Source organism: Phragmites australis, chromosome 4 (assembly GCF_958298935.1).
Source record: "Phragmites australis chromosome 4, lpPhrAust1.1, whole genome shotgun sequence".
In the NCBI taxonomy this organism is placed as follows: domain Eukaryota; kingdom Viridiplantae; phylum Streptophyta; class Magnoliopsida; order Poales; family Poaceae; genus Phragmites; species Phragmites australis.
The window spans coordinates 42,961,267-42,985,632 of record NC_084924.1 but is presented as its reverse complement, the minus strand read 5'-3'; the positions used below and the strand labels follow the sequence as shown (position 1 = coordinate 42,985,632).

General features: G+C 41.5%; 1 pseudogene; it reads left to right on the top strand.

The window, feature by feature from the left end:
- Positions 1-5,202: 5,202 nt before the first annotated feature.
- On the top strand, positions 5,203-23,802 carry LOC133914434 (polygalacturonase-like; annotated as a pseudogene).
- The last annotated feature ends 564 nt before the right edge of the window (positions 23,803-24,366 follow it).

Below are 24,366 nucleotides of genomic sequence, written 5' to 3'. Positions count from 1 at the left end.
CCTTCGCTTGGCTGGCTCGTGGGCTTATAAATATGGGAGAAATTTTTTGGTGTAAACAAATCATTTAGGGTAAATATGTAAATATTGGTTCATATCCGTCCGATCTATTATGTGCAAATATGTAAATATTAATTCACATCCGTCCAATTTTGATTTAAAGACAACTTATCTAGTATCATCCCACCAATGTCATTTTGCGGAAAATCTTGTGTCGGTTCCATCAGATATCAATGCAGATCAGGTGAGACGGTGAGATGAAGTGCTGACTCCATATCAGAATTAAAACCAGAATCAATATTTATAACTTTGTACAGAATGGTTTGTTTGCGGTGGAAATTTCGTCGATACCCGGCATGAAAAGGCAAGGGCAACGCAAAGCGAAGGCGTGCGTGGGTGCGCGAGTGCTTGCAGTCGCGCGACGGCTCGAGGAGCCGGTGAATTCTTGGACTCTCTCTCAGTCTGCTGTCCTACCCTTGCCGCAGTTTGGCAGCGTTTTGGAGTCCAGGCCGGAGTCGCAATAGCGAGAGGAAACGGTTTGTTTACTCGCGCGCCGCGTGGTATCCACATGCCCGGCCCTTGTCGCCGCCCGCCCGCCGGATCCCGCGCCCCGGCCAGAGCACCACCCACCGTTCCCTTCCAACGTTTCATTGCGCCGTTGGCGCCTCACTGGCCGCGTGGCGGGGGCAGCCCAATCGGAGCGCGACAATGTGCGGGATTTGTATGTTTCAGTATAGAAATGGAGGATAAGGCCAGTAGGAGGCCATGTCACTCTCAGCCCCCGTTTTCCGCTCTCGACTCGGGGACCCTTTTATTTTTATTTTTTAAATTCAAAAATTATAAATATACATGTTTGTTTTCATTTTTTTATAATTCAATAATCTTGTTGCTCGTAGGTGAGTGACAGCCTATATAGATATTATTATGGCTTGTCGTCTAATCTTACCACATGTCGCATGTTGGAAAATTGACAGACGAATGAACGATAACATATCGCCCTTTCTATGAATGAAAGAGCATATGATTGGGTATTTTCAAAATAAATATATATTTATAATTTTTAGCTTTTTAAAAATATATAAATAAAAAATTCTCAACTCGGATACGACAGGCCTTGTACTAATTGAGCTCGCTAGTGGAGGGGAGCACTAGCAGAGGGAATGTTAGGTTAGGTTACGGGAGAGAAAGGGGGACGGGAGTGTAAGTGAGCCAGTGTGGTGCACGCGCCTGGATATTTTTATTCATCGGCGAGCCTGAGTTGGAACTTGAAAGCACTTTAGGGAGGATTGCTCCGTTTGATAAGATGATCTGGTGATTACCTTTTGGCCTTAATGGTTGCATTCGAATTGCTTTTGAGTGCTCACTTTAGGGCCTGTTGAACGGCGGCACACGATCACTATAATCATACAATGGGCTAGAGAAAGGCCTATGGGCATAGAGATTTAGATCATGGCCAACCTCTTTCCTTCTGAAAGGGTTGCTACTTGCTAAGAGCAGCCGTAATAGGAGAATAAGAGAGGGCAGTAATACTTTACTACTGACATTATACACTGTGGAAGTGAGTAGTATGAAAACAAGCTGGTTGTCAGTGTAGTGCTATTATTACTCCCTCCGTTTCGTAATATTTATCCATGGCTTCGGAAATATTATCTCAAATTATTTGTCCATTACGATAAACAAGAATATTTTATGATTTATTTTCCTGCTATGCCCGTAATGCATGCATGCATTTACTCTAATGTTGATGAGTTACTTACTCTCATCTTTACATTAATTAGGGGTAGCATGATTATCTCACTATATTTTTTTTCACTCGATTTTAGTATTTTTTTTAGTTTGTACGTAATAGTTGAAGTGGACAAATATTACGAAATGAAAAGAGTAAAACCTAAATAGTAAAATAATCATTTCTCTCTCCATCTTCTCCCCTTTCTCTCTCCACAGCAGTGATGCACATTATGACGTGGGTCTCACGTTAAGACCTCCTTTTAGCAATGTGTTGTGCCAATTACAACAATTAATACCTACTAACACACGACCTCATAGTACTACCTAATTCGGTAACAAATATTGTGGTCGCCCTAACAGGCCTCGACGGATGTAGGATTTTTATTTTTTTTAGCCTAGGTAAATATAATATTTTAACAATGACTACTTTTTGACTAAACTTCGAGCATTTAGACCCCTTTTTCCACGCGCATGCGTCTTAGCGTGGCTTTATGAGTCAGTCACGTCAAGGATTTTGTCACGCCATGGGTGTTGGAAATTTAGTTAGGGAGGTTTAATATTAAAATAATATATTTAAATAGGCTGAAAAATAAAAAATGTACTAACCTATGAGGAAATAAGATGGCATTGCATATAAAAAAATATGCATCCAAATTCTGAGTGAAGATGACTTGAAGCTCAGTGGTGGGGTGTACATTCATGCCTCCCACCCTTCCTAGTGTGCATACAATAATACAGTGTTTTTACTGTATAGTGACATGGTTTTTCAAGTCGAGTAGTTTGTTCCAAGCACGTCATGGACTACCAGCCGGCCATGTAAACGATTACTCTTTACATCTGCTAGTTCATCGAATAAGGAAAAGAGCGTAATGGGAGGTGACTTCTAGCGCATAAACGAATGGGATGCCGGGAAAATTAAAGGACAGGTACACCTTTGGATAAGAAAAGCAATTCCATTGTCGTGTTATGTGCTTCAAGAAGTGTTAACGGTTGGAATTGGTCTATATATGGTCCATTCATTAAATTTTAAAGCATGCACACTTTAATCATATTTTTAGATTTTTTTAGATAACGGGATATATTTCATTAAGCATATGAAATGGTTTCCAGCTTCTCCATTTTGCAATGCATTTAGCCGAATATTATTACGTAGGTTTTATTATTGTAGGTTTTATCCACACGATAGCACAACAACACAAACATAAAGTAGAGGTTTAACAAATAGCATGTTTCTATCCTAAATACTTATTCTATCGCAAAATCTCTAGCCAAACTTGACGAAGATATTCATTGTCATTGTCTCCAAAAGTTGGCATGTATGGTGCATTGTAACTCCCATATCTTCCTTCTGAAGTAACAACCAAAATCTGATCCAGTACGTGGTCCTGTATATAACCTGCATGGAAGTATGAGTTATTGCTCCATCAAAAATAATATTATTTCGAGTAAGCCAAATAGCCCAACATATAACAGTAGTTCCGACCAAATTTTGTTTCTTAAGGCTATTCCCTATTACGTTAAGCAAATGTCCAAACATATGTTGAACACTAGTTGGAGGGTTTAGTCCAAATGAAGCTTGAGTAATTCGCTAGATAAATTTAGCATAATTGCAATGAAAAAAGATGTTGGATAGTTTCGTTGGAGCTACAAAAGCAACACTTTTCATCCTCTTGTCAATTTCTCTTAACCAAGTTATCTTTATAAGAATTACCTCTCTACATAAATTCCATAGAAAAATCTTAATCTTGAGTGGAATTTTTAGTCTCCATATTGAGTTCTTATTATTGCTAGTCCAAATAGAATTAGATATACTTAAATAGTTGGCTCTCTCTTATCTAAAATAAAAATACTTGGAAAGAAGAGAGACTTTGGCTATATACATGCGCGCATTTCAAGCATTTTTCATGTGAAAATCACATGTGTGTGTAGAAATGATAGTCAATCATGTAATTATCCTTTTCTTTTATTATGATGGTTCTATTTTAATGGGATTAAAACAGATATTTGAAATCAGGTATAAATATGGTAGTTTCTTCTAGCGATTTAATGGGATTGAAACTGCCAATTCTATAGCTATTTGAAAACCCGGGGATATCCTTGGCTCCCTCTGATTTTCTTCTCCTTGTTTTTTCAATCCTCTCTATCTTGCGCTAGCTGCATTGTTTTGTTTTCTGCCAAGCCTTGTCATCGTCTTCTCTTGGCGTGCACTGAGGAGGAGGAGAGCGGGATCTTTGAAATCGGTACCGCGTAGAGACCTACACATGGCGGCAATTAAGTTTTTGGGTGGTGCTTGGCGCGACTGCTAGGTGACTGCTACGACGACTGTGATCTGCCTCGACTTCTTCTTCTTTGTCGACGTCCTTGACTACCACTACGTATTCGATTATGTCTGAGGAGCTGCTTCCACAATATTGACAAGATCACCCTTGCGGAAGCTCCTCTTTATCAACCTAACAAGTAAGTTATGCGTGTAACTTTTACTTATGAGAAATATGCTTTTGATCTGAAATACATGATAGATATGCTAGTTTTAGTGTATGCATCTAGTTTATCCTATATAATTTTCCTTCTAATAAAATCTAAACTTAAATTTGTCTCATTATTCCAACATTAACTTAGTAAGTTGCCTCTACATCCAGTCAAAAAGTAATTACCTCTTTTACAGAGGTGGATTATGCCCTAGATAGCTGCAATTTGCCAAAAGAAAGCATGCCAAAAGTCCTACGAGACATGATAAGCGAGGCGCTGGATCGGAGGAAATCAGAGATTTTTCTTGATTCTTTCGTTCACCTTCTGCACCTGAAGCCTTTTTTTGGCGAGGAAACCTGAAGCCTTTGATCATGCGCGTGTTCTGGCAGTATAGAGGAAGTTATTAGGTCGACAAGGGGATGTTTTTTTCTTACAGATTCGTTCTGGAATTGTTCAGAGAGTCTCTCGTTCTTTTGCTAGGAGTACGTTTCAGAGTCGATTAACTGAAAACCCACCTGGTCTGTAGTGAACAATGTATATGGGCCTTACAAAAAGCAGTACACGAGCACTTTCCAAGAATGGACCTGTAAGATTAGGCCATGGCCGCAGCAGGTAGGAATAATGGACCACCAGTTACACTTGACATCCATATGGGCCTCCATGACAGGGACCTTGAGAATCATGTGTGGGTAAGGCAACCAATGTAGTGGGTAATTAACCCGAGCGTTTATGCTTTCCAGACTAATCAATTACGAGTCAAAAAAGAGCATAATTAGTTATATTCCAAAATTCCTCTCGATATTATTAATTCTTCCAAATATACATGTTTTTTTAAGTCTGAACACTAAAATACAAGCTATTTTTTAAGTCTGAGCACAGATCGCAAGCAACGCAAGAGTTATGCACAGCGAGTTCTCTCCAAAGAACATGTATGCTCGGCTGCTCGTCCCTTCCTCTCCTCCATAATCGCTGTGGATTAATCTCTTCTCCTGGGCTCTACTGCTCCATATGGGTCCTGGGAGACTTCTTCTAGCCTCCATCGTTGCCATGTCGATCTTTCCTTGCATGTTGAACCGCGCCAACTCAGAGGAAGTCTTCCCCGAGGCTGATGGCCCGACAGCAGAAAGTTCAGACGAGCTGTGGCTCAGCCAACCGGACCGCCGCCGACGGTCGTCGAAGTCGAGGACTACGGAGCCCGAGCTGCCGGCGGCGACGACGCCGAGGTGAATTCAACGTACTAGCGTTGTTCATCTCTCGATTGCTCGGTGCTGCAATCGTCTCGGGGTTCCAGGAGTTTGTTTGTTCCGTTTCCGCCTGTTCTGATGATGCACGCGTGGCAAGCGTTTCTTCCGGCGTGGGGGGAAGCCTGCAACTCCTCTGATTATCCGTCCATTTTCCTTGTGCCCTAGGGGACGACCTACCTCCTAATCCCGTAAGCTTCCATCGCCCCTGCAGAGCTATCTCGATCACTGCAATGGTGAGGTCAGCTACTTATCAATGTACAAATTGTTCATTTCGTTTGGGTTGTGATGCTTATTAAGCGATCAGATATGGGGAACACTGGAGGCTCCGTCCAACCGTTTGATTTGGCTCGATCACAAACTGCAGGAATGGATCACATTCGAGGGCATCGATCGCCTCCATGTCCTGGGCGGCGGGACGCTCAATGGGAATGGACAGCAGTGGTGGATCAACTCGTGCAAGGTCAACAAATCAATGGTACTTAGAATTCTAATCCATCGAAGATGAGTGTTTATTTAGAATGTTTTGCAATTTGTGTTTGTCTCTTTTGCTTTCGCATATGATTTTAAGGTGCATTGAGTTTAAAAATAGAAAAAGATCATCAATTTCATAAAAATTTATTTAGCCACCTATTTCTCTAGTCACTAATCTCGATTCTATACTGCACATGCCAACTTCTCACTCGGTAATCTTTTTTTCTTCCCGTCGATCAGCAATGAATTTTCAGTTGGTAACTTGCAGGCGCTCTACTTCAGAAGATGCACTCGCCTGGTTGTGGAAGACCTGGAGGTGAGAGACAGCATGTAGATGCACGTAGATTGCTTACTCTTGGAACGTGCTTATGTCGAAGCTGTTCATCACTGCACCGGGATGGAATCCCAACACTGACGGCGTCCATGTATCCAACAGCAAGGAAGTGTCCATAAGTGAGTGCATCATCAGCACAGGTATAGTATGTAGTGATACTACTGTACCAATAATGTGGTTTCGTCATGCCTCGTCATAAACCTATCCTTGCATATGTTCAAGAAGATGGTCAATGTCCAAGAGCAGTGGATAGGAAAATATGGATAATTTTTTTATCTTACACTCCGTACTTGTGATTAGACAAAGCATCGGTTAATTTTCTTGTTTTTCTTGCCCTTTGAGTTAGTGCAGGTGATGACTGTATATCCATTGGGACTGGCTCAATGTTTGTACGGGCAACCGGCATATTTTGTGGACCGGGCCATGGAATAAGGTAATGCAGTACGTAACCGAAGTTAGGAAAAAAATCTCTCAAGTATATAACATAAGTATCATATTTGCTAAAAAAAATAATATATCAGCATTTTTGTAAATTTAATATGTATATTTGGTATCATTTATCGAAAACTGATTTTTGGCATACCGTACACCAAAAGTCCTTGGCCCCATCTCTTTTGACACACGAGATACTGAATATGATATTTTATACCGTATTCGATAACTTATGTGCCGGAAACTCCTCGTATTCTGCACATAAGGTGTTGAGGACGGTCACGTCACGTCGCGTCACGTCAAGAAGAGCTTTCGGTGCGGATACATGCTACTGATTTTTTTCCGTGTCGTGCGCATGCATGCGTGGTGCACTTTTTATTTGTCTCGGTCGTTGCGTGCAGGCTATAAAAGGAGAGGAGGAGCAACGAGAACCAGCAGCAGTGGGGCAATGATGACGAGCAGCAGCGCAACGCGAGGAGAGGGGCAGCGATGACGAGCAGCAGCGCAACGCAATGAGAGGGGCAACGACGACGAGCGGAGGAGAGGTGTCCAGCCGCCTCCCGTCATTGGAGCTCCAGCCATCATGAGAGCGAAAAGTTGTAGTCCTGCATGTGCGAGTGGCTCGTGAAATCGAGGGTCTAACACCTTAAGCGTGTGCACACTCCGACTCTGCAACAAAACCAACTGAAAAAGGTATTTAAAACATGTACCGAGTAAGTAACAAATTATCTTGAAAATTTAAAAGCATATATAGTCGTGTTACTTACTGTCTTGTGAAAATCATTATTTCCCTATGGTTGTAGTCGTACCACTGCTAAAGAAGCTCGAGAAGAGCACCATGAGTTATAATAATGATTTCAAACTTCGTAGTTCAATAAAAAAAAATATCGTCCGTGATGCCAGAATATGCGATATATTTACAAAATAGATGATACAACTAGTAGACAAATGACAATTTAAAGTACACATCATGGATGCGAATAACTTTATAAAAATAACTACATTACAACAAATCTAATACAATACGATACGATAATGCCCTAGTAGTTCACTATCGAGTCAGGCAAGTCCTCCTGTCATGGCTAGATTATTTGCATGTTTGCACTTGCGTAGGCCATCAACAGCATATGTTGCATCCATATCACCTTGTAGCCTAGTGGCTCTAGGACTTCTAGGAACCGTGCATCAAGCTCGGGATAAGATACCCACTTAGGCCCCTCGATTGATTTGTAGCTATTTCTGATGTTGAACGAACGCATTTTTGGAAGCCATATACTTCTCAATGCATTGATCGTGAAGTACGGTGATACGTATTGTGATCTATCATTGCCGCTCATGTCTCTGCAAGCGGCCAAGACATGGGAGCACGAAATATGGTACAATTTAGGCTTGTTGCACGTGCACTTCACCTCATAAGGCCAAATTTGACATTGTTGAAAGGTGTCCCCTGTGCTATACCCTGAAGCATACCTACGGCGGCACATGACCTAAAAATGATTGTTGGCTAGGTCATAGATCCTGGTCAATGAAAGTGTCTTGTTCCTCCTTCAGGATATGATCTCCGTCACCTTAGGTGCAAAGCGTGTATTACACTCCATAGTAGCCTTACCACGACCTCGAAAGTAATTCGTCGTTCTATAGAATGTGAGCTCAATGATGACACACAATGGGAGGTCCCATACACCCTTTAAGATATTGTTGAACGCCTTCGCTATGTTCGTTGTAATGATGGTGTACCGAATATGCCATACAAAAAAATTAGATGGGCTATTTGCATATGATAGGGTAAAATATGATCATTCATTTGCTATGTGCTAATCTAACGCCGTCAGTGTCATGGATTAAGGTCCAACGCTTCGTTGTCTTCCCCACTATCCACTGGCTAAACATAACACGTGAACGGTTAACGCTAGTTTGGCCTCACACCATTTGCATATGTAGATGGTCAGCATGTGTTTGTTGTTCTACCATCGTCTTGCGAGTAGTCTCATTTAACTCTCTTTATATCTCGTTGAACTTCGTCTGCTGATCCTGAAAACACAACCATTTAAATATCTTTACAAGAGACTTGTTGCAGTACCTTATATATAGTTTTGTGCCCAAGTGTTTAATGCACCTCCTTCTCTCCACATCATACCATGCAATGGGGTTGTTTATGCTATCATACAGCACGTCCAACGTATGCAGAAGGTCCTTGTTGCAGTTTAAGATGATGCAGAGTCGTTCCCTATTATCAACGACACGTGTCCTCACCAAGGTAAGAAACCACAACTAGCTATCGTTGTTCTCACTCTCAACCATCGCAAAAGCGAGATGAATGATCTGATTATTTACACCACCACCATCGTTGTCATAAAGATACCATGGTACTTGCCACTCAGAAATGCATCATCCACACATACAACTGGTCAGCAATGTCTGAAACATTCGATGTATTGTCTGAAGGACCAAAATAACCTAATGAGGTATCATTCGGTGGTGTTATATGACCCATCCTCTAGCTTTATCGACTCATCCGCTATGACCCACTGCGTCCCTAGATTCGTTATGATAATCTTCTACAGTAGTCTCGGATCATTGTTGTAAGACTCTTTGAAGCTTTCAAACAACGTCTTCAACGCCTTATGCTTCGCTCGCCATGCGGTATGGTAATTGATCAGCATACCCGTCTTAGTATGTACTTCCCGCATAATTGATTTTAACGACAAACATATGTCCATGCTAACAAGGGTGGTTAGGAGTTGGGCTATGAACCTTGTATCAACAGCCTGGCTCACATTTCTAACAAACTCTTCTTTGCATGTATGCGGCGTGTATACTTATCAAAAAATAGTTCCTATATTTCGGATTATATGCTCGTACGAAGAAGTAACAACTTGAGTGCTTGATACACCTAACCTCATACTTCGTAGGGTTAGATCGGGTGCACTTTTGGTCACTTCTTGTCATTACAACACAATTGCAAAACCGTTGTCTGACCTAGACTCCGTTATTCTAGTAATCCAGTTAGATAAAGTGTTGTACTCAACGACGGCACAATCCTGCAGCCCAGCACCATGAAAGTACTGGATCAGCAGCACCAGATCATCGTTGTCAGCAACTTCTTCATCCCCGCTACCACATACTTTATCATCCATGCATCCTACATCGACCTCAAAAGGGTCCACTCTGGCTCCCGCTATACCAAAACTGCCCTCCCCGACAAGCCCTCCCTCCTGTTCATGCATCTCCTGCTGGCCTGATCCTTCCACTCTAGTCACTTCATCACTTGCACCAGTCGTGACACTATGTTTACATAAACCCCTATTTCAAAGTTCTCCTCTAATGCCTTGCGTGAGTACAAAGTTCATGTGTTGTTTCTTCTTATCTCGAACAACGTATGAATTAAGGCTGGATGAAAAGCTCGAAGCTCACAAGCTAGCTTAGCTCGTGTCTGGCTTGACTCAACTCGTTCCGAAATCTAACGAGCCGAGCTAGAGTTTTAGCTCGTTTAGATAACAAGCCAGCTCGCGAGCCAAACGAGCCAAGATTATCATCTGCATCATATCGCTTTATTTCATTGTGGTCATTAGTTTGCTCATTGATCATCTTTATCTTCAATGAAGAGGCTCCTCGCCAGCCTACTTGGCTGTCTATTGGTTAGTTCCTAGTTATGATGCAATCCTTATCTTTTTTCTTCTCACATCGATCATTCCTTCAGGCTTTGCATGTATAGACAGATGTGTAGGGAATATTGTTTCATTTTTTTTAATGTTTTGTTCCAGTAGCAGAATAAATAGGAGGATCTTTCTGCTACTGTGCTATATGTGGGTTTGAAATCTTTTAGAAGAGATTCAACTTATAGCAATTATACCTCTGATTAAAACTTGCAAAGAAGTATTATACTTGTAGATATCATTTCTATTGTCGTATGATTTTATCGATGTATTTTTTAATAGATATTTATATTCTTTTCATCCTAGTAACGAGTTGCTCCCATAAAAAAAGTAACAAGCTGCTCACAAGCCAAACGAGTCGAGCCGAACTGGCTTTTCTACTTGTTATATTAAACGAGCTAAATGAGTTGAGCCCAAACAAGACGAACTGGCTCGTTATCCAGCCCTAGTATGGATAATGACCGAGCTATTTGGAAGAAGACGTAGCCGCAAACCCTTCAGGATAACAGTATGAGACTGCTGGTTCACACACAAAAGACTTATAACATGTGATTTCAAGCCATCTAGGTTAATAGATAACTCAACCGTACTATCTATATGCTTGCAGTTTTAAATTATTACTAGTCGTCCGTCCAAAACAACGAGATGTTCTTCATAATAAATATGGATAATTATATCATATGTGCTGAACAAAGATACCTATAATAAAATAAGTACTTAGATGTATGTATGATACATAACTATTTATGTCACTCGATAAATAATTTGTAAATTAACAATATAAGTTAAATAGTACAATACTTAAAAATGCTAAATATTTAAGTAATTAAAAATACTAATTAAAGCATCAATATCGAATTCAAATGAAATAATTAATATTTAGCATCGGATTAAATTATTTAGTAAGCAATAACTGAGTATTAATATATAACTATTGTGATTAAATATTTAGTAAAAACTAAAAGTACTAATAAATATTTACTGAATAATTATTACATAATTATTTGACAACCAATAAATACATTCCCAGTGCTCACCCTGTTTAAATGATCCGCTTAATCATATTACTCTATTTAAGCTAAGTTAGTAAGCTAATTAATCATATTAGTTTAATTAAACTAATTAATATGATTAATTATATAACTCTAATAACTCTGATAAAATTATGTAAATAATCTAATTATACTAGTTAATGATATGCATACAATTACACTAAAAGAATAATCTAATTACACTAATTAATGAAATTTATTTTATTAATTTAAGTAAATAATCTAATTACATCGACTAATCAAATTCGTTAATCACACTATGCAAATAATCTAAATACCCTAATTTATCAATTTAATATAATTTAACAAATATATTTGAACGAAATAAACAATCTACTTACTCTAAATATTATTAATAATCTAAGTATTAATTATATACATAATCTAGGTACTTAGTATAACTAAAGGTAGCCCTCTCCTCACACTGCTGTTGTTTCTCTCCTCACGCTGCTGCTCCTCTTCTCGCGCTGCGCTGCTGCTCGTCCTCGCTGCTCCTAATCACTGAATACTGCTCTCCTCTCCTTTTATAGTATGCACGCAACGAACACGACAAAGAAAAAGTGCACCACACATGTATGCTCGTGACATGGAAAAAATCAGTAGCATACGTCTGCGCCAAAAGCTCCCCTTAACGTGACGTGGCAGACACAGCCGGCCATATTCAGCATCTCATATGCTAAATACAGGAAGCTTTCAGCACATGAGGTGCCGAATACGGTGCACAGTGCCATATTCGGTATCTTATGTGCCAAAAAAGGTGAGATCGGAGAATTTTCGGTGCATGGTGTGTCAAAAACTAGTTTTCGATAAATGAGTTACTAAATATAGATGCTAAATTATCAAATACGCTAACATATGGTTCATTTTAACAAGTACGGTACCGTATGTTTTATGCTTTTGAATTTTTGCCCCCGAAATTGCATACTAGAATAAATGATGCTCGTCTAAAAAAAGCGGTATAGTCGATGACGAACATTACATTTTCAGCTGCCAAATTGGACATCCATGCATTTCTCACGAATGTCGTATTCTATTTTAACAGTAGGCATTCACGTTTCAAATTTTGCATTTGTACTTGATCAATTGAAGACATCGAGACAAGCTGTACAAAGGGTTCTGAATTTCTGATGCTTTGTTGGCATTGTTTGCTGCTGCAGCATTGGTAGTCTAGCAGCAGACAACTCGTGGGGCCATGTCTCTGACGGGCTGGTGGAGAAGGCCACGCTGCTTGTCACGACCAACGTTATGCTGATCAAAACTTGGCAGGTAACGCGTGGCCTTCTTGCTGAGTGGCATGGAAACATGAACAAATTCTAGCCTTTTTTGAATTTTGAGGAAAAGCGTTGCTCTCAAAAGGGGCCGGCTCTGTTTCCTACAATCCCTGTAGACTGTAGCCTGTTGTTGTGGCTGGCTCTGATCCGGTTTGAAGCTAATACATTTTCCCTTTATATTTCTTGCAGTTTGGGGGTCACCGTTAAAGACGCCAACGCTCTTAAGTTCTACCAGCCTAAATCCAAAGGTCATCAGAATCAAAACCCCTCCGAAGAACCCGGGATTCGAGTCGCCATGAAGACGCAAGCCTTCGGAGCTCGTGGACCCTCGAAGGCAGCTAACCTCCAAAGGCTTGGGGGAGTGATGGCCCTCTAATAGGACCAACGGGAAAGGGACTCATCGGCCATGTGGTATCTACCATGAAATAATCGTTATTTAATGCCGATGCGATTGGCGATCGACCTGACACACTGGGCAGGACCGGTACCGCAACAGACGATCGGCCAAGTACTATGATAGCGTGTCGTAATAGTCATTGTCACTTACTGTAACACCCTGAATTTTAGCATATAAAAATATAGCAAAATTCGCTCCAAATTGAAACTTTTTCTAATTATTAAACTAATGTAAAACCAAGGAAGTATATATTTGATGTATATATACATACATATTCAAATATATTATTTTGGCTAAGTATTCCAAAGATCACTAAGTTAATTTTTAAATTAATTGTTGCATAAATTGAGCATATGCATTTTGGTTTATTGTTCTTATGGTTCTTTGTGTGGCGATTCGAGTGTTGTATGCTTCTCAGTTCGAATCTATTCTAGTTCTTCTCGGTAATTTCCTAATCCAAATCAATTCGTAAAGATCGATCTTCCAATCCAACTCAAATCTATAATTCAATTATTCAATTGAGTTATCCCCATTTAATTTTGTTCGACTCGAACTGAATGTCTCTCAAATTTGAATCTCAATATTTATTCTTATCAGCTCAAATACAAATTGAATTCAATTCCTCTCCGCCGGCCAGCTCCGTCGCCGCTTCTTCCGCCGCCGCCTCCCTCTCTCCTCTCTGACCGCCGGTTCCCCTCTCCCTTTCTCTCTCTGTGCCGCACGGGAAAAATCCCCAGCCGGAGCCGGCCGTGCTTATCCTTCCCCCCTCCCACCTCTCTCACGCCGACACGTGGGCCCCAATGGCCGGGCAAGCTCCCCGGTCCACACGTCCGGTCCGCGGTGGACCGCACACCCGCAGCCCACACCGGTCCACGGACCATGAACCGAGTCCATCCAAGTCCGGTCCATGGTGCACCACCCTCACACCCACTCTGGTCCACAAATTCCGTAGACCGAGTTCGCGAAACAGTAGTCCTTTTTAATTTCCAGATTTATCTTTTCGGTAAATCTTCCGATAGCCATATCTCCTCCAATTCAACTCCGATTTTGGCGATTCTTTCGTCGATATTCCTCTAAAATCATAATCTTCATCCATGCCAAATCTTGTAAATTTTGGAGTTCGTTTAGTTTTCTCGTTTGGTAATTATTTGTATTGCGACATTTAATCTAGATTTAGATATCGTCTTTTAATAAATAAAGTGAGTTAGATAATTTCATAAAGATGTTTAGCTTGTAATCATAGATTAGTCGCTTGTGATAACCTAGTTTAAGAAGGTTAATTCCTTTTCTTAATAAGAATAACTAAATGTTGTTTCAATTAAGTGCTTAAGAATAAATTGATATTTCATGTGGTATTTCATGTGATAGTTTATAGATTAAATCTTAGTTATAATTAAATGTAATAGGTTAACCAGTGTAGCTGTTAAATAAATAAATATCAATCATTAAAATATGATAGAATAATTTATCATTGGTAATTAATTAATTGAATAACCTTTTGATAATTAATTAATTAGATTCAAAGGATAGATTAACCTAATTAATTAATTGCTTGTATGCTTTTATGATAGCATTAGAGTATAAATTAATTAGTGTGGCAATTAAACAACACTGCGTAATTAAGGTTAGTTGCTAAGCGACCATGTTTTAGTGTTATAGATTGGAGTATTTAATCTCCACACTTAAGCAATTATAATTGTCTAGAGTTATACTTATGCATATATGTATACATGCTCACATACATATAGACATAAGTATTACACATATATTTATGCATGTACACGTGCACTCACCTACACGTAGAATCTCTAGTTGTCGTCCTTCGATAGTTAATCTAATAAGAGTTTACCTAGTTAATCGTGATTTGTTCAGGTTTTCTCTTAAGTTGATAAAACAACTAGGTTATCAGCCTAGTCTAGCTTCGCTAGATTATTCCGTTATTCTCTGTGTATTAGTTTCGTATTGGTTAGAGTTGCTGATCGTCTTCCGCTAGGTTTAGCTTTTGTCGTTTTCTCCGTTGTTCTCCTTCCGCTTTGGTATTTCATTGGTTTTGTTTTGGTGTTCAATTGCTTAGTCGTTGTGCGCTTTTTATCGTTAATCTGCGTAGGCTCGAAGTCGAGGTTCTAAGCAAGAACGCGAGGAAGGAACTGAAGGAAAGATCCAACGATGAAGAAGAACCCTGGGAAACTCAAGAGACAAGATCAATCTTGAATTGGCCCTTCAAGAAGGCAAGTCCTATTTCCTTGATCATATTGAACCTATGTTTTCAAATAATATATATGATCAACTAAAATTGGACTTATTATCGCATGTGCTAGATATTGCATTTTCTTTCAAACTACTTGTAGTAGTTAACCCTATCAACACTGTCATGCCATACATGTCATCATCCAGAATACATATCACCCTAGGAATACCTGTTGTTAAATATATTAACGATGGACGACGCCTTGATATATAGCATGCTTAGGATTGAATACATCTCCTCAGAGATGTCGCTTTTAAAATACGTCTCCTCGGAGATATTGCTTTTAAAACACTTCTCTTCGGAGACCAACTTGTTGTTATCAATGATAACTCATATACCATGTTTCCTTGATGGTTGTGAATTCCGTGATGGTCGGGAAATCCTTGATGTCATGTGGGACATGGAAGGTGACGTGTAAAAATGGGTGAAAACTGTTTTGGCGCGGGCAGGTAGAGTAGTCCTCCGGGGAGGATGCTCATGGGGGCTTGAGTTACATGATGGTATTCATTGCCCATGAAGATGCCTAGCCCGGCCGCTTAAGGACCGAGTCTTGCGCCGTCATGCTTAGCCACCCCGTGCAACCATGCATCCTGTATGGGCAGGACTTGATTTTCCTTCACTGGACTGAGTTGGGCATCATACCAGGAGGCTGAGAGAAACGAGCAGCCAGGGGTCTATCTGTCCCGCTGTTTGGAGGTTTAGGGACCGGCTTAGGCTTAAAAATGGAGGCTGACCTTCGGAACATGCAGCTCTGGAACTTGGCGTGTCTCGTGGAAAAGCCCGGCAGGAAAGGTGTTTGGAGAGTCTCGGTATGATTCGCTCCTCCGCTTGCAACGGTTGGAGGCTGAGCATATCGTATGGGTAAAGTTGTACAACCTCTGCAGAGTGTAAACCTATTCGAATAGCCGTGTCCACGGTCATGGACATGCAAAGCATTGACCTCACTTGAATAGACTCCTGGTGCGTGTGTCTTGATGAGTGAGTGTGTGGACTAGATGTCCGTGTGATGTGGTTCCTGGCTCGATCCGCCAGAAGCTGTGTGGTACTAGAGGTACACCAGATGTGATAAAAGGGACTGCGGAGTGAGGTATAGCCCCTCCCAGGACTAAAAACCCCCAGATACAACTTGTTACCCTGGTTTTGGTTTTAAAACTATTTCGAAAGCTTGGTTACATTTAATTCAAATGGTTAACATTGGAGAATATAACTAGATACCTGCATAAAACCTGCCTTACGCTTAAAACTATGCCGTAAAGTCTTATCCTTGAAATATTCATTATGCATCTATCAACCCCTTTGAAGTAGTATAGGACTTGTTGAGTACCTTCCGTACTCAGTCTTGTTGCTTTCAGATTGTTGAGTTGGAGATCAACCTCAACCCAGATGAAGTCGAAGAGAAGAATTCTAAGGTCGCGTCCGCACCCGAGTTGCCTGTGGCATTGGGTTGCATCGTCGTTTCGCTCCGCTGCGCTGTAGGCTTTTCTGCCTGGCTGGTCATCTGTGGATTCTTGTCCACCAGATCATCTTTTCTCTTTTCAGGTATTTATTTTACTTATTTGTATTCGAAGTATGTATTTGATATCATTCTGTTGAATTCTGTGCGTATCAGCTACTTGATCCAGGGACTGATACAGGAGGCACAGGGGAACCCGGGTTCGGGGTCCTGACACTTACCATAACAATGTTTAATGAAGCTGACCCTAGGTCCCAGTTGTACAGTGATGACTTGTATCTCTACAAATCCCGTATGACTTACACTTTGGATGAAAATTTAAATATGGGAAAACTGCAACCCCCCCCCCCCCAAAAGTCACTTGGATTTTGACTTTCCCCCCAAAAGTTGTTTTGTTGAAAAAAAACTCTAAAAGTTTGACTTTGTTGCAAAAAAACCCCTAAAAATTCAAAAAACAAATCACAAAAAAATTCTAAAAAAAACTATAGACAATGCTAAGACCTTCTATGAAATTTGTTTTCAAAAATAATATCCTTTGCATCATATTTCATGGAGAGGAAGTTTGGAAAAAAAAAAAGAAAAATGTGCAGCTCATTTATTAACTCATGCTATTTTAACTTTTTCATGTCTACCATTATTTTTCCTACACAAATAATTGTTTAAGTAAACTAATAAAAGTGGTTTCACTAATTTTGGGGTGTTATGGATTAGTTATGAATTAATCTATCTGCAACATATTTACTCAATCCTGCACGTTACAATAACTATTTCAAGATTTCATGTATTTTTACAAGATAGAGGATCATGTAAGAAGACTAAAAAAGTTTGTTTCATGATTTTTGGATTAGTAAATAATTAACTATGCATTTAACTCGAATTACTAAATGAGTTGCACATTTTTCTTTTTTTTTCAAACTTACTCTCCATGAAATATGATGCAAAGGATATTATTTTTGAAAACAAATTTCACAAAAGGTCTTATAATTGTCTCTAGTTTTTTTTAGAATTTTTTGTGATTTTTTTTTAAAATTGAATTTTTAGGGGTGTTTTTGCAACAAAATCAAACCTTTGGGGGGGTTTTTTTGCAACAAAACAACTTTTGGGGGGGGGGGGTGGAAGTCAAAATCCAAGTGACTTTTGGGAGGGGGGGGTTGTATTTATCCCTTTAAATATTGACCCATGGACACCATGCCAAGGGATAGATTTTTTCATCACTCAGGGCATTCTCTTCCTCTCTACTTCTTCTTCAAGATTGAACCACTCCAGTAGGTTGGCTCTCGCCGCACCTTGTTCACGAAAGACTTTTTCTTCCATCAACCCTGCAGCCAGATCAATGCACAGGGAAACGATGCATGTACTCTCGACGTGAATACCTCCTGCCGAAGATGGAGTCTCCGCGAGCTCGAGAAGGTGAGGCTTCCGCCTGGAAGGGGTAGGAGTCGAAGGCCAAGGAATCCAGCTCCCCCGACAATGACGAATATGTCGTGGTCTCCATATCCTCCATCTTGATCCGGGCCATGACATCCTCAAGGATATCGGATGCCACAGTTTCGTCAGGGTTCTGTGGGAGAACAAAATGTCAAGAGTCACGCAGGTCAGCGGCCTCAAAAACCCTCCACCACTTGTCTATCCCTATAGAATATGGGCCAGCCTCTAAGGTAGAAGCGGAGGGGTCCTCCGACTCCTCCTTAATCAAGATATCAGAGAACACCCCTGGGTTCACGCGTCCTTGGGAATGACGAGGTAGGACGAAGCGCTCCCGCGGTAGGGAGTTAACACAGGCCCGAGCGATCCGGACACGCTAGGCCCTCCTCTAGAAGCAGGAGCTCGAGCACTTGGGAAGTTTCCTCTTACTTCGGGTCACTATACCTGAACACGCAAACCCCTCTCAAGTGTTAGTCGTATGACGCGCATATCCCAATACAGCACATGGATAAAAGCACAAAGGAGACATAGCTCCACAAAAAGTTGGTGAACAAAGTCAGGGTACATAAAGCAAGAGAATCGAGTTAACACGCTAGGTCTCCTACCCCCCCCCCCCCAGGAAAATGAGAGAAATAAAAAATAAAGCCTACTCAAATCTACACCTTCGAAGGCCGATCATGTGGAGTGTCACCCGCGCGCGGAGGCTGTTCCCGCGGAGCGATGTCCAGACGAGGAGGCAACCCAAACAACCAGATGTCCTATTGTGGCGGCGGTGTGCTTGAGGAGGCTTCAGGGCACGAAGCCTGACCTTCCACAGGGGAGTCCGAGCGGGGAGCCCCTCAGTTACTCGAGTTCACGCAATCTGCTATAAAACACAACATCACATGTTGGCTATGCTTCTCCTATACTCCATAGTGGAAGCTATCTAAGGCTGTGTGGATCTCTACCAGAGGCGCCTTAGGTTGGAGGTCCTTAACGACGAAGCCCAGGGTCGGTTGCTCTAGTGCTTCGAGTTGGCTGCACCCCTCACGGTGCAACAGGGCCAACTGGAAACCGAGGCCACATGGACACTAGAGCTAGTGTAGGCCTCGGCAGCACTGGATGTCACCCCCGCTGCGGCTCGGAGCCAACATAGATTCAGGCCTAGGACCTCCGGGCCGGAGGGCAATAGTGGGTCCCTAGCCCTAAGTCCACACAAAACCTTCACAATGGCACAAGCCACCTTCATCGCACGGTCGACCAGCCCTCGACACGCCACTGACGCTTCATCCCATTTGACTCCGCCTCGGAGGACTCAGCTGTCGAGCTAGTGCACGATGTTGCGGGACCAAATGGGAGTCAAGCCTGAAGTGGGATCACGAGGATCACGGAGGCTGTGGCACCTGAGGTCCTGTGCCCTCGCTTTTTTGTGACCTAGGGCTCCGCCGGGTCTGGCCATACCAAAGCTACCATTTCGAGGCGAGAGTAGATGCGGTTGTGCTGCTCCCAACTCCAAACGCTGGTCTCACTCTGCAACGGAAGGTTGGCTGAGGAATCTGTCCTCAGCCTCGACTGCTTGGTCCAAAGTAAGGCACCCCTCTGAAAGTAAAAGATATCTCATGACCGTGGATTCAGTGCTAGACCAAGGGGAGGACTCACTTGAATTAATGATGGGCCCAGAGTACATGTTCATCTCTCCTTCCTCACCTTGCTCGAAGGCGTGGTCCTAATCTGGCTGAAGGGGCCGAATGCACAGCATTATGAACTCCTCTATGAGATCACGCATGCTCATTCTCCGTGCCACATTCTAAAGAAGCGTCATTCTCGAAGCAAGTTGAGCCCTAGGTATGCCCACCACCGGGTTCCAGACGTAATAAATGTCCCGGTTGGTGGAGCAGAGGGGTGACACAAAGCCCACATCATAGTAGAACCACCCCTTCAGTCACCTGATATACCATCGGTCGTTAATGATACTCCTGTCGGAGCTGGAAGTTCACGCTGCCAAAATTTAGGGCCTTTGTCTCTTCGTCCTCCATCCGAGTCTTCGGCTGGCAGCTTGCTTTAGGAATGATGGCAAAGAGCTAAGCTCGTCCCTCAACACCCTCCACTCGCACGGCTCATTCGAAGATGGCCAGGGAGGCAAAAGCATTGGCTGAGAGTTGGGAGAGCTCCACGTAAAAGTGGCAGAGCACCTATTCGAGGAGCAGCACTACCGAGAAACCAAGGCCCGCATCGAAGAAGGCCTTGAAGACAATGATCTCATGTCCTTGCGGTGTAGGGATCACCTCCCCTCGCGAGACGCGAGCGACGGATTTGGACGGGATCTTCCTCTCCTTGAAAATTATGTTGAGCTTGGACTCAGTGACGGTTGATGCCTAGAGCGTGTTGGTTTGTCGGGGGGTACTTCTTGCTAGCACAGTGAAGCGCCATGCCCGACGGTGGCCTGGGCAGTGTCGGAGGAACCAATGCTACCATGGGTCCCACCGGCACACACGCATCAACGCCCACACCCGTTGCTGGCTCACCCGTTGCTGGGTCACCCGCACTGGCGGCAGTAGCAGAAGCCCATTCCGCCCGTTGAGTGGTAGCCGCTAAGGTTACCAACGCCGCAGCAGGATTCTTGTATGATGTGCTGTCCCCTACGGGGGAACTGGCTCTGCCATGTGCACCAGAGCGAGTCATGAGGTCCCTAAAATGCAGCAAGGAACACTCGTCAGTGATGGAGGCTAGGAGCGCTGGCACCGGTGGGCGCAGGTGGAAGGGCAAGGGCGGAAAGGAGCAAGGATGTCAGATAAGGATGCCGCATTATCGAGACCCTACTTTATAGACTAGGGAAGTAGTTGTTGCCTTCTTGAGGCACGTGTGCACACCCTATGACTTCGCCTACAGTCATAGGGAAGCCAAAACGTTCTTCATAACCCTCCAACGCTGAGACGCCATGTGTCCCACTACCGCCTGGCAAGACATGACTGCACCACAAACCGAATGATGCATTTAATACCCTCTCTCGCATGTGACGTTAGGCATTCGGCTCGACCGTTGGACAAGCACTTGAAATGACACAAAATAACCGAAGACTATGGGCCCCCAACAACGGAGCCAAGGATCACCGGAGGCTATGCTCCAAGGACCGCAGGGCCTGCCACTCCACTGGCCACCTTCGCGAGGGGCTATTGTTGGGGGATCGCTATCAAGGACCCCCCCCCCCCTCCCCCGACGCCCTTAGGCTCCGCCAGCCTAAGTCTGAGGCCGCTAGGAACAAAACCCCTCCAGAGACCCTAGGCTTCAAGTCACCACAGAGACCCAAGCCTGTGGACCCTCGAAGGTCGCTTACCCCTGGAAGCTTGGGGGAGTGATGGGCCCCCCAGTAGGACCAGCGGGAAAGGGAGTTCTCTTCCTCTCAACTTCTTCTCTAAGCTTGAGCCGCTCCAGTAGGTTGGCTCTCGTCGTACCTTATTCACGAAAGACTTTTTTTCCACCAATACTTGCATAAACCCGAAACACAATCTGCTGCCTTTATATAGGTGCTTACATTTATTTATGGAATGAAGATAACTAAGGAAACTCTCAAATAAAACTAGGAAGGGAATTAACTAAGAAAATATGCTCCAAGTAAACATATAAATAATAACTAAGAAAACTATTAATTTAAGATAATTCCAAACTTATCTCAAGTTGTTACAACTCTGATTGCTTAGATCTGCACCGATGAATAATACCAAAAATGTTCGGCCATATCACTCTACAGTGAATGGGACTATGACACATTTCATAGAAATATGTGTATTAGTACAACTTTTTCTGAGGTGTACATAGTAAAGTACAAGTTAATGTAAAAATACAAATTAATGTAAAAACAAATAATGTTGAAGATGTCTAGTAACATGTCTTTGTATATTTTTAAAAACTGCAAATATCCCACTACATGTCACTTGAAGTTACCCATACAAGTAACAAAGTCTCATTTACCACCCATAAATCTAACCTTGTTGTAAAACCCCCTCTCATGGTTCTCACTTGAGCTCATATTAACATATTTATCATGATATGACCTCAAGTGCTTGATAGCATGGATAGGAAGCGATTAGGAAGGAATTAACTACCCTATATGGCTCGCTAAACTTCTCATTTGATATGATTTATGGAGGGAATTGTAATGATACATTTGATTTAGTAGACTTTAATGCATTGTTAGATCCTTTCACATCTCTATCTTTCCATACTGGCAGACTACATGGAGCACTTCAAGTCACATCATAATAAATATGTTAACAGTCTCAAGTTAGTGCCCTAAGAGGGAATTTTATAATGGGATTAGACTTATAGGGCATTTACAACTTTTACTTGTAGTTAGGGTATTTGTAATTTTCCCTATTTTTTAATAGCACTAAGGATATGCATGCGTGTATATGGATAAAAAATTGCTACATCATATTTCTGTAGAATAAGAAAGGAAGTACTCTTCAAAGCAACAAAAATTTGTATAACAACTATTTGTTTTGTTCTGCAACATATTTTGTTCTGACGATGCTTCTTATAATTTCATTGACAGGGAGGGCATGGCTATGCTAAAAGAATTACTTTTCAAGATATATCAATGCATAATGTTACTAACCCGGTAATTATCAATCAGAATTACGGTGACTCCAAGATTCCATGCCATGAACAGGTATTGTCCTTTGCGATCAATCCAAATTTCTCTGTTGCTTCATTTTTTAATAAAAAAATAGTTTACAGTCTCTGCATTGTCCTATGTATGTAACCTGATTTATTATTACATAATTGCTATAGTAATACCGCTTTTAGAATGGGAATATGAAAATAAATTATATGGTAACAAATCAGTCATCATCTAGTCTATTACTAAATCGTCACCTATTCTTGACGAAGATATTCATCACAACCACTTTTCAATCTTTAGCATGACGTGCATATATCACTCATGTATTCATCTTTCTACAACAGACTCTAGTACCTAGCTAATAGGTTTCTTTAAAAATATCTTGTAAAAAGTTGTGATTGATTTTTTTAAAGGTGATATCATTTCGATATAACCATATTGCCCAACATAGAGCAGCTACCAAACAAAAATGGCATTCTTATGTTTTTGCCTAACACCTCTTAGCAATCCATCCATCATTTGACTGATACTCCTAGGTGTGTTAATATTAAGAGCAATTTTAATAACACGCTAAATAGATTTAGCAAAATGGCAATCAAAGAACAAGTATTGTATGCTTTAACATTGATTATAAAAGCCACATTTTATATCCCATTTCAATTATGTTTTGCTAAATTATCTTTAGTCAAGATCACTTCTTGTTGTACATATATATAGAAAACCAACAATCTTTTTTTAGGCTCGTAGAACCAACAATTTGTGTCGTTTGCTAAAATGCTTTGTTCCTTGTAGGAATCAGCTGTTGTCATACGTAATATACGCTACATAAACATTCGTGGAACTAGTGCTTCAAAAGTTGCCGTCAATTTTATTTGCAGTGAAGCTGTTCGTTGTGATGGTATAGTGATGCAAGATGTTTATTTGGTTGGAGAAGGAAGGTACACTTCATGCTCTCAAACGAACGCCACAGGCCCACAGTTGTACAATTAGGGTATAACTTCCCTTTTTGCAGCGCCGATATGTAGTAGTGTAGAGATAGGCGCATCATATACATGTTTATCCATCTAGAGCATTTTGTAACGGAAGATTAGGAAAAACACGTGATTGAAGTGCCCTAGCATTTAGAATCCTACAAGATTTAGATCGCATATTTTTTTTCAAAAAAAGCGTTTGGAAGTAACCAATAAACGGATAGGATTTTTTTTTAGGGAAGATTCTCTTGGGACAGAGGGAAATGCACATTATGCATTAACTGGACTTCTAAAAAGAGTTGTAAACATGCGGTCCTCCAAAAATTGGTCCAAGCTAATTCTATGTTCCATAGGAAAGAATCCTATAAGAATTCAATCCTATGAAATTCCTGCAAAAATCCTTTGTTTCAGAGGGTCTTATTATTTATTATTTGTTCTTTTCCAGTTTACATGTGCGATTGATTAGATGATTGTGTATACTTGTTTGAATATCAAACACATGTGCACGCGATCAGGCATGCAGACTATTTAGTTGTGCTACCGAAAAGGCCAGTACGTTGTAGTCTGCACACATGTGCTTGCATGAACAAGAAAGCAACCTGAGCAAAGTCTGCTGCA